Genomic DNA, 8,428 nt, shown 5'->3' on the forward strand with positions numbered 1-8,428 from the left:
TATATTTTTTTAAAGAGGGGTGGGGGGTAGTGAGATCCGGGTCCTTGCTCCCAACCCAACTTGTTGCCCCTCTTTGGAGTGACCCAGTGGGGTAATCCTCAGGCTGGAGCCAGGCAGGACCCGCCCGGGGCTCGCTGAGGCTGCCTCTACCTGTCTGAGTTTGAGGTGAGTCATTTCCTTCCTCTGCCGGAATGAAGCCGGGAGGGGAAGGGAGGGGGTGACATCTAAAAATAGCAGGGCCCAGACTTAGTGACACCCAAAGTCTTCTCCTTGGGCCAGGGAGGAGCCAGCTTCTCATCCCAGCTGACACCAGCTCCGGCCCCCAGACGCTCGCCTGCCCGGCCCCGAAGGAGCCTGACCTGAGACCCCGGCCCGCCCCTGCCCGGGCCCAGCATCGGGGCTGAGATGTGGAGGAAGCATCTGGAAGGCTGAGACACAGGAGCAGAGTTGGGGTGCGGGGGGAGTCTGAAGAGGAGAGGCCTCCAGCAGACAGGGCCTGGGCGGGGCAGGAGGGTATATAATGTGAAGGCTTGGCAGAGGGACAGGGGCTAGACCCCAGCCCCGCAGACACACTCGGGGACACACAGACACAGCCCTCACCCTCAGCCCGCCTGTGTGAATCACTTCCTCCTCATGGGACTCATCTCCCTCCTCAGAGGGGCTCAGTCTCCCTACTCAGCAACATAGACTGAGGGCCTACTGTGTGCTGGGGCCACACCCTGGAAGCCAAGGAAGCAAATGCTCACGACGGCCCTGGCCTCGGGCACATCTTGGGAGGCCCATTCAGGAAAGGACGAGACAACACCCAGCTGAAACAGGTTTGGCTCAGTGGATAGAGTGTCTGTCGGCCTGCGGACTGAAAGGTCCTGGGTTCGATTCTAGTCAAGGGCATGTACCTTAGTTGCGGGCACATCACCAGAGGGGGGTGTGCAAGAGGCAGCTGGTTGATGTTTCTCTCTCATCAACATTTCTAACTCTCTATCCCTCTCAATTCCTCTCTGTGTAAAATCAATAAAATATATATATTTTTAAAACTCATTAAAAAAAAAAAAAGACAACACCCAGAAACTCTGCCAGCGGGGAGGCCCTGTGCGGCGGGACAGTGTGGAACCGGGCAGACGTAGGTTTAAGTGCCAGCACTGCCACTTTCTGCGCCACTGTCTGTCATGGGACCTGGGACCAGTGATTTGGCCTCTCCCTGCCTCAGTTTCCCCATCTATAGAATGGATGTCATGTAAGTCTTCCATCACATGTCCAAGACAATAATCTCCCAAAGCAAACAGAGCTCTTTACCTGAATGCTCAAGGTGTGAGGCTATCAACTTTTAAAAATATATTTTTTAATGTGTTTTTTTTTATTGATTTCTGAGAGGAAAGGAGAGGGAAAGAGAGAGAAACATCAGTGATGAGAAAGAATCTTTGATGGGCTGCCTCCTGCATGGTCCTCTACTGGTGATCAAGCCCACATTCCGGGCTGGTGCCCTGACTGGGAATCGAGCTATAACCTCCTGGTTCATAGGTCAACGCTCAACCACTGAGCCACATCAGCCAGGCCAGGCTATCAGCTTTTTTTTTTTTTTAAATCTTTTTTGAGAGTAATATTTCTTTTTTTCTTTTTAATATATTTTATTGATTTTACACAGAGAGGAATTGAGAGGGACAGAGAGTTAGAAACGTCAATGAGAGAGAAACATCGACCAGCTGCCTCTTGCACACCCCCCACTGGGGGTGTGCCCGCAACCAAGGTACATGCCCTTGACCGGAATCGAACCCGGGACCTTTCAGTCCGCAGGCCGACGCTCTATCCACTGAGCCAAACCAGTCCCGGCGGCTATCAGCTTTTAACAAACAAAAGGACCCTGAAGGTGTCAGTGCACAATTCTTTTTTCTTTAGTACATTTCTGTCCCAAAGACCCAAGACAATAATATTCTAGGTGGCCCCCACCTGAGACAGGTAAAGGTGAGGGGCAGAGGGGACAGGAGCTGCATTTCACAATGGCCACACTTCACGTTTACCTTGTCTCCTCTCATCGTCACAGCGGCCTTCTGCAGAGGCATCACTGCCCCTTTTACACGCGGGAAAATGGAGGCCGAAGAAGACAGCAGTCACTTGCTCACCATCACATGGCAGCACGTGGCAGAGAGCGCTGGGGACCCAGTGTGAGGGAAACGCTGTGCACTGTGGGTGCAGGTGGCGGCGGTTATGTCTGACGCTGGGTGAGGGCACACGAGCTCTGACTCTTCCAGGAGGGGCCTTTGGGGACTCGCCCGGGTGCCGAGAAGATGCCAAGGCTTTGAGGGCTGCCTTCCTTCTGCCTCCGCTCACCCTGAGCCCCTACCCGCCGGCATGGCCCCTCTGATTTGGGGGGGAGGGGGGTGTTACAACAACCCAGTGAGGGAAATGGCATGACCCCCACTTGGCAGAAGAGGCAGACAGATCAGAGAGATGGAAGCCTGCCGGTGCCCCAGAGCCCAGGGAGGGAGACCCGGCCCAACCCGGCCTCGTAGACTCCTGGGCTGAGGCTGTGTGTCCCCCCGCCCCCAGCCGTCCGGTGTGTCGGTGTGGGTGTGCCGGTGGAGGGGAGGCGGTGGGGATGGCAGTGCTCTCCCTGCCCAGCACACCCAGAGCCGCCCCGCTCCGCTGGCTGGATTACACGAACAGCCCAGACCTTGCATCAGCCAGGCCGGCCTGGCTCTGGTGAGAGGTCTCTCTGCCTCTCCGGGCTTTCCCGCCGTTATCTGACTCATGCCTCTGCCGGTTCCTGGCAATCTGATCCCCATACGCAGACGGGGAGACTGAGGCAGGAAGCGACTTACTCCAGTGAGTCAGCGGCAGAGCTGGCAGGGCCCAGGCTGGCAGGGTCCGGGCAGAGCTGGCACCACCTGGGCGGTGTTCCCGGGGTGCCGCACACTCGGTGAGTATTTAATGCCACCCAGTAGCCACCGATACCAAGATGAGTGCTGAATGAACGCATGTCGCAGGCTCTGATCGTGCAGAAAAGATGACTGTGATAGGGGGGAGGGAAAAAACGGCCAATCTTGCCCCAGGCACAGACTCCCCGAGCCCAGCAGGGGCGGGCAGTGCACTGCCCGCCCCACGCTGTCACTTCCTGGGTCAGTCCCGGTGACCTGGGGCTTCACCCTTGGTGGCCCCTACAGGGTCCGAACCAAAGACCGAATATGTGATCAGCTTCCCCATTTGACACGTGACTGGCTTATCCGAGGCTCAGAGAGTCTAAGCGACTTCCTCCAAGGACGCGCAGCTCAGCTCTTGTCCCCACAGACATGGGGCGACCTACCCGGGACCCCCTTAGGGACCCGCTTTCCATCGGCTGCAAACCCCGCGGCCGGTGGGCCGGCGCGGGCCGGGCGGCACCAGTGGCTCCGGGCGTGTCCGCGGGGCGGGGGCGGGGGCGGGGCGGGCACCCGGGGCCATGAACCGGGAGCCTGGGCCGTGCGAGGCTTTGGGGCCCGGGGAGCTTCTGGCATTTCGCGTGCACGGTCGCGGGCCGGCCTGTGCAAGCAGGAGGGGCCGGGAGAGCCGGGGAGGGGTCACCGCTGGGAGCCGGCCCCGCCGGGGCTCCCCACCCCACCCCCACCCTCACCACCATCCTCACCCTCACCCCAACCCCCAACCCCACCCCCGCTGCACGTCGCCCACGATCGCCTCCTGCAGCCGCCGCCGCGCCGCGCCGCCCCGCACGTTGCACCCTCCCGGCTCGGCAGGCGGGGCCCCCGCCCGGCCCTTCCCTCCCGGTCAGACGGAGCCCCCAGCGGCCCGTTAACCCGGTGGTGGCCGGAGCCGCGGCCCAGACACCTTTGATGGCTGCCCTTTGCTCCCTGCGCTCGGAGCAGACAAACGAGGGAAATGGAGTGAGCCAGCCTCGCAAGGCAGGAAACTCCTGGCCAGCAACTCGGCGGGGGGAGGAGGGGGGCCGCTAAAGGGATTCGGGGAGGGACTCCTGGGGCGGGGGTTTCTGGAGTTCAGGAGATGGGCGACTAATTCGGGCCTCTGGCCCCCAGGCCTGGTGGGGTGAGGGCTGGAGCTGATGGCTGACAGTGGGGCCTGAGCCTCTGCCTTGGGCCTGAGCTTGCTGTTTCCCTGGAGCTGATCCCCTGACGCCTGGGGCTTCGTCTCTGTGGGGGAACCAGTAACAAGGAACTCTGCTTTGGGAGTGACCCTAAAGCTCAGGACAGGCCTTGAGCTGCTAGCGAGCAGAAGAAAACACCGTCCATTTTCCGAAACAGAGCTTCCTCCGGAACATTCATGTTCTCCTGCGTCTTTCCAGGCCGGAGCCACCGTGTTCTGTGAGAGCTGAGTGGAAGGAGTGGTTCTCTGTTGCCTGTAGAATCAAGTCCAAGTTCCTTGGCTTGGCCTTCGAGGCTTTCTAACATGGATTCTCCGCTCCCTCTGCGGCCTTACCCCAAGCATGCCCTCTCGCTGTAGCCTTAGGAGGAGTCTTCCCCAAACCCCCCACAGTATCCATACTGCCTGTCCTTCTCGCACTGTGCCCTCTTCCCAGAATGCTCTTCCCTGCACCCCTCGAATGATGGCTCCTTCTCATCCAGCTCTCCACTTAAATGTCCTTTCGGGTCCCCAGTCAGGAGCCCTGGTAGTCCTTCTCGGAGCTCCTTGTTCCCTGCCTCTTAGCTCTTCCTGCATCTGGAGAGGTTTGTCTCTCCCAGGAAGGTTGGAAGGCCGGAGGGAGAGACCACGTGCATTTTCTTCATCTCCGTATACCCAGCGCCAGGACATGCACAGGGAAAAGTGTTCTTTCATACATACATATATATATATATATATGAAAGAATATATATATATATATATATATATATGAAAGAATATATATATATATGAAAGAATATATATATATATATATATATATATATATATATATATATATAGGGTTTTTTTACAAAGAGGAAGGAAGAGGGATAGAGAGCTAGAAACATCGATGAGAGAGAAACATCGACCGGCTGCCTCTTGCACACCCCCCACTGGGGATGTGCCCGCAACCAAGGCACATGCCCTTGACCGGAATCGAACCCTGGGACCTTTCACTCCGCAGGCCGATGCTCTATCCACTGAGCCAAACCGGTTTTGGCGAAAAGTGTTCTTTCTCAACAATGATGATAACAGAGTTCTTAGAGCAAGTTCCTTGTGGGCCTTGCTTTAAAAAAAAAAAAGAAAAAAGAAGTGTTCTTGATGCCTTGAGACGTGGAGGAAGAAGGCTGGCCCCTTTCTGATGAAAACAGCAGGGAGGCTGGCTGGGCGTGTTTGTGGGTAGAGACACCGATATGTGTGTAAACACAGGCAGAGCTCAGGAGGGTGTGCACCAGCCTGAGCGCCCCGAGGAGGAGGATGCCGCCGGTGCCACGCTTATTGCATAACCGCACCTGGATCAGCCCCCCCCCACACACACACACACACCACACACACACACACACACACACACACACACACACGCCTCCTCTGACCCGCCCCGCCCAGCACGCAGCCCGGCGCCCTCGGGAGTCCAGTCCAGAGGCTGCGTGTGGGAGCTGAGGGCGGCCGGGCGGGACAGCAGCTCTTCTGTGCGTGTGTGCGCCCCCTCGGGCCGGTGAAAACAGCTGGCGAGGACGGTGACGGGCAGGGATGAGCGTGGCACTGACACCAGGCAGCCTGCCCCCCCCCCCCCCCCCCCCCGCAGGTGGCATTCCTGCAGGTGGCCTCGGGCTGTCTGTCGGCAGAGACAAAGTGAGCCAGGAAGCCTGGCCTCGGTGCCAAGCGGGCCCGGCTGGCTCCCTTCCGGGCTCCGGACACTCACCCCTCGCCCGCTCCGGGAGGCACACAGGCAGCTCTGTGCCCTCGGGGTGCCTTGGGGTTGAGAAGGGTCAGATGCGACGACGTGGAGTGAGCAGAAGGCCTCCTGCCCGCCCGCCGGCCCCCTTGCCCTCTGCCCATGGCTCCCACGAGACCCGCAACAACACAATCCAGACCAACTGGGCCGGGGGGGAGGAAGGAAGCAGCCGAGGCTCGGGGTCAGATGTCTGCGCCTCCATTCCCACGGGCGCCGCCGCCGGGCCTGCCGGGAAGAGGAAAGAATGCAAACCTTCGCCCTGGCTTCAGTCTCACCCCGGTTCCTCTTCCCCTGTGGCTCAGACCAGGCTCCCCGCTGGGAGATCACGGGGTGGGGCCGGGGTGCACCCCCTCCCCCCCCCCCCCCGTCTGGAGTCACCCAGTTTCCCGTGGCCTCAGGTCCCCACCTGCCAGCCGTGCCCCTGGCCCTGGCCACTGCCTTTGTCCCTCTGTGCCTCGGTTTCCCTGGCACGTTGGTTAAAGCAGGGCCAGTGTTTAGGAGCAGGCCTGACGTGCGTACGTGTGTTTGTTCGCTGCGTGTGTCAGCGATGATCTAGTTCATGGCCGGGAGAGATAATAACAGTTCCTACTTCACTGAGCTGTTGTGAGGGTTGCATTAGATAATGCGTGCCCAGCGCTTGGCCGTGTTGGTTGTTTACTTGTCGCAGTCACGATGATAGCATGGGAGCACAGCCCTTGGTCCCGGAGATGTGGGGAGATTAGCATGGCGGCTGCTGGGGGCTCCGAGGTCTGGGGCGCAGGGCCTCCCAGGGCCGTGGCGATGTCACTGCGCTGCATGTTGCTGAGCTGTCTGGTTGGTTAATCAACTGCCCGCTCCCTCAAACCCATTTGAACCAGCTCTGTCTGGCCTGGCTTTCTCAACACCACCCTGGCAGCTGCCAGGGGCCCAGAGCACTGGGCAAAGTGTCAGGCCTGCTGCAAAATACATTGGAACTCTGTCTGACCCCTGGCTCCCGTCCCAACCAGAAATACATTGGCCGGGACTTGCAGCCAAGCTCGAACAAGCCTGGGGGATGGAGGAGGAAGGCGGCCTTGCATCACAGCCCGGAGAGTCTCCCCCCCCCACCCCCTCCATCCTTCCCTCCCACCCCCTTCTATTTGTACAATTCTACCCGTTAATGCTGTTTCTAGTTATGAATTGGTTTTTTAAATCCTGAGCTTAATCTTGAGCCCTGGATTTGCAGAGGAGGGAGAGAAAGAGGACTATGCCCCCAGAACTCAGTCAAGTTTACTGCATAGCTACCCCCCTCCCCCACATCGGTGTTGATCGGTGGCAGCCTTTTTAAAGGCCAAGACAATCCTCTGTGCAGTGGCGCCGTCTGGGACGCCCCAGAAAGTGCCCGTGACAATGGCAGAGGCAGCCACGCCAGATTGGGATCTGGCCAGCTTCGGAGGGAGCAGCATTGCTCAGCCTGGGAGGCTCTGCCCCGATCCAGGTGCATCTCCCGCCCTGCCCTGCTCCCTTCGGCGACTCCCACAGGGAGGTCCTGGGCCTGGCAGGTCCCCCTCAAAAGGCCATTGTTTAGAATAAAAGCCTTTCCCGGAGCACCCCACCCCAAGCACTCGCTTGAGCTTTCAGAAGAGCCAGGGAAGGAAACAAGGAAAAGAAACCCCGTGTGGGGCCCCGGGAGCTTTAGTCATTAGGCTTGTGGTTGAGAACTCCGAGATCTCCCTCTGCACGGGCCCTAAGCCTCACGGGTTTGGAAGCCCTTGGATGAAGAATCTTTGAAAAGTCAGCCTGGTCAACGTTGAGTGGATGTGAAATAATACTATGGAACTGTTGCTGAAACCGGTTTGGCTCAGTGGATAGAGCGCCGGCCTGGGGACTGAAGGGTCCCAGGTTCAATTCCGGTCAAGGGCATGTGCCTTGGTTTCGGCCACATCCCCCGTGGAGGGTGTGCAGGAGGCAGCTGATGGATGATTCTCTTTCACCGATGTTTCTAACTCTCTATCTCTCTCCCTTCCTTTCTGTAAAAAAATCAATAAAATATATTTAAAAAAATAAAAAATAAAAAAATACGATGGAACTGTTGTTGGCTTTCTCAGATGGGAAGATCGCAATGTGATTATGTAGCAGAACAGCCTGTTCCTAGGAAATTCGTGTTGAGGTATTCGGGGGTGAAACTTCATAATGCCAGCAACTAGCTTCTTTCCAAATGGCGCTCTCCCTCTCTCTCTCTCTCTCTCTCTCTCTCTCTCTCTCTCTCTCTCTCACACACACACACACACACACACACACACACTAGGTGAAGAGGGTATCTAGTGTGCACTGTGACATTCTTGCAGCGTTTCGTGTGCTGGAAGGCTCTCTCGGTAAAACAGAAGGGGGAGACATTGAAATAGAACGAGCTGCTCACACGCAGAACAAGTCGGTGCAGAACGCAGCTCACTCCCCCTCCAGCTCCCCCTCCAGCTCCCTCTGCTCCGAGGACAGGATCATGGAGAGGAGGCAGCCTCGGGGCTGCGGAGTGCAGCCAACCAAAGAACCGTTTTTAAAGGGTTTATTAAATACGTGTCTGGAAACAATACTAATCATTAATCTTTCTAGTTCATGGCCAGGGGAGGACTC

The sequence above is a fragment of the Pipistrellus hanaki genome (genome assembly GCF_964339955.1).
Source record: "Pipistrellus hanaki genome assembly, chromosome: 14".
Taxonomy (NCBI): Eukaryota; Metazoa; Chordata; class Mammalia; order Chiroptera; family Vespertilionidae; genus Pipistrellus; species Pipistrellus hanaki.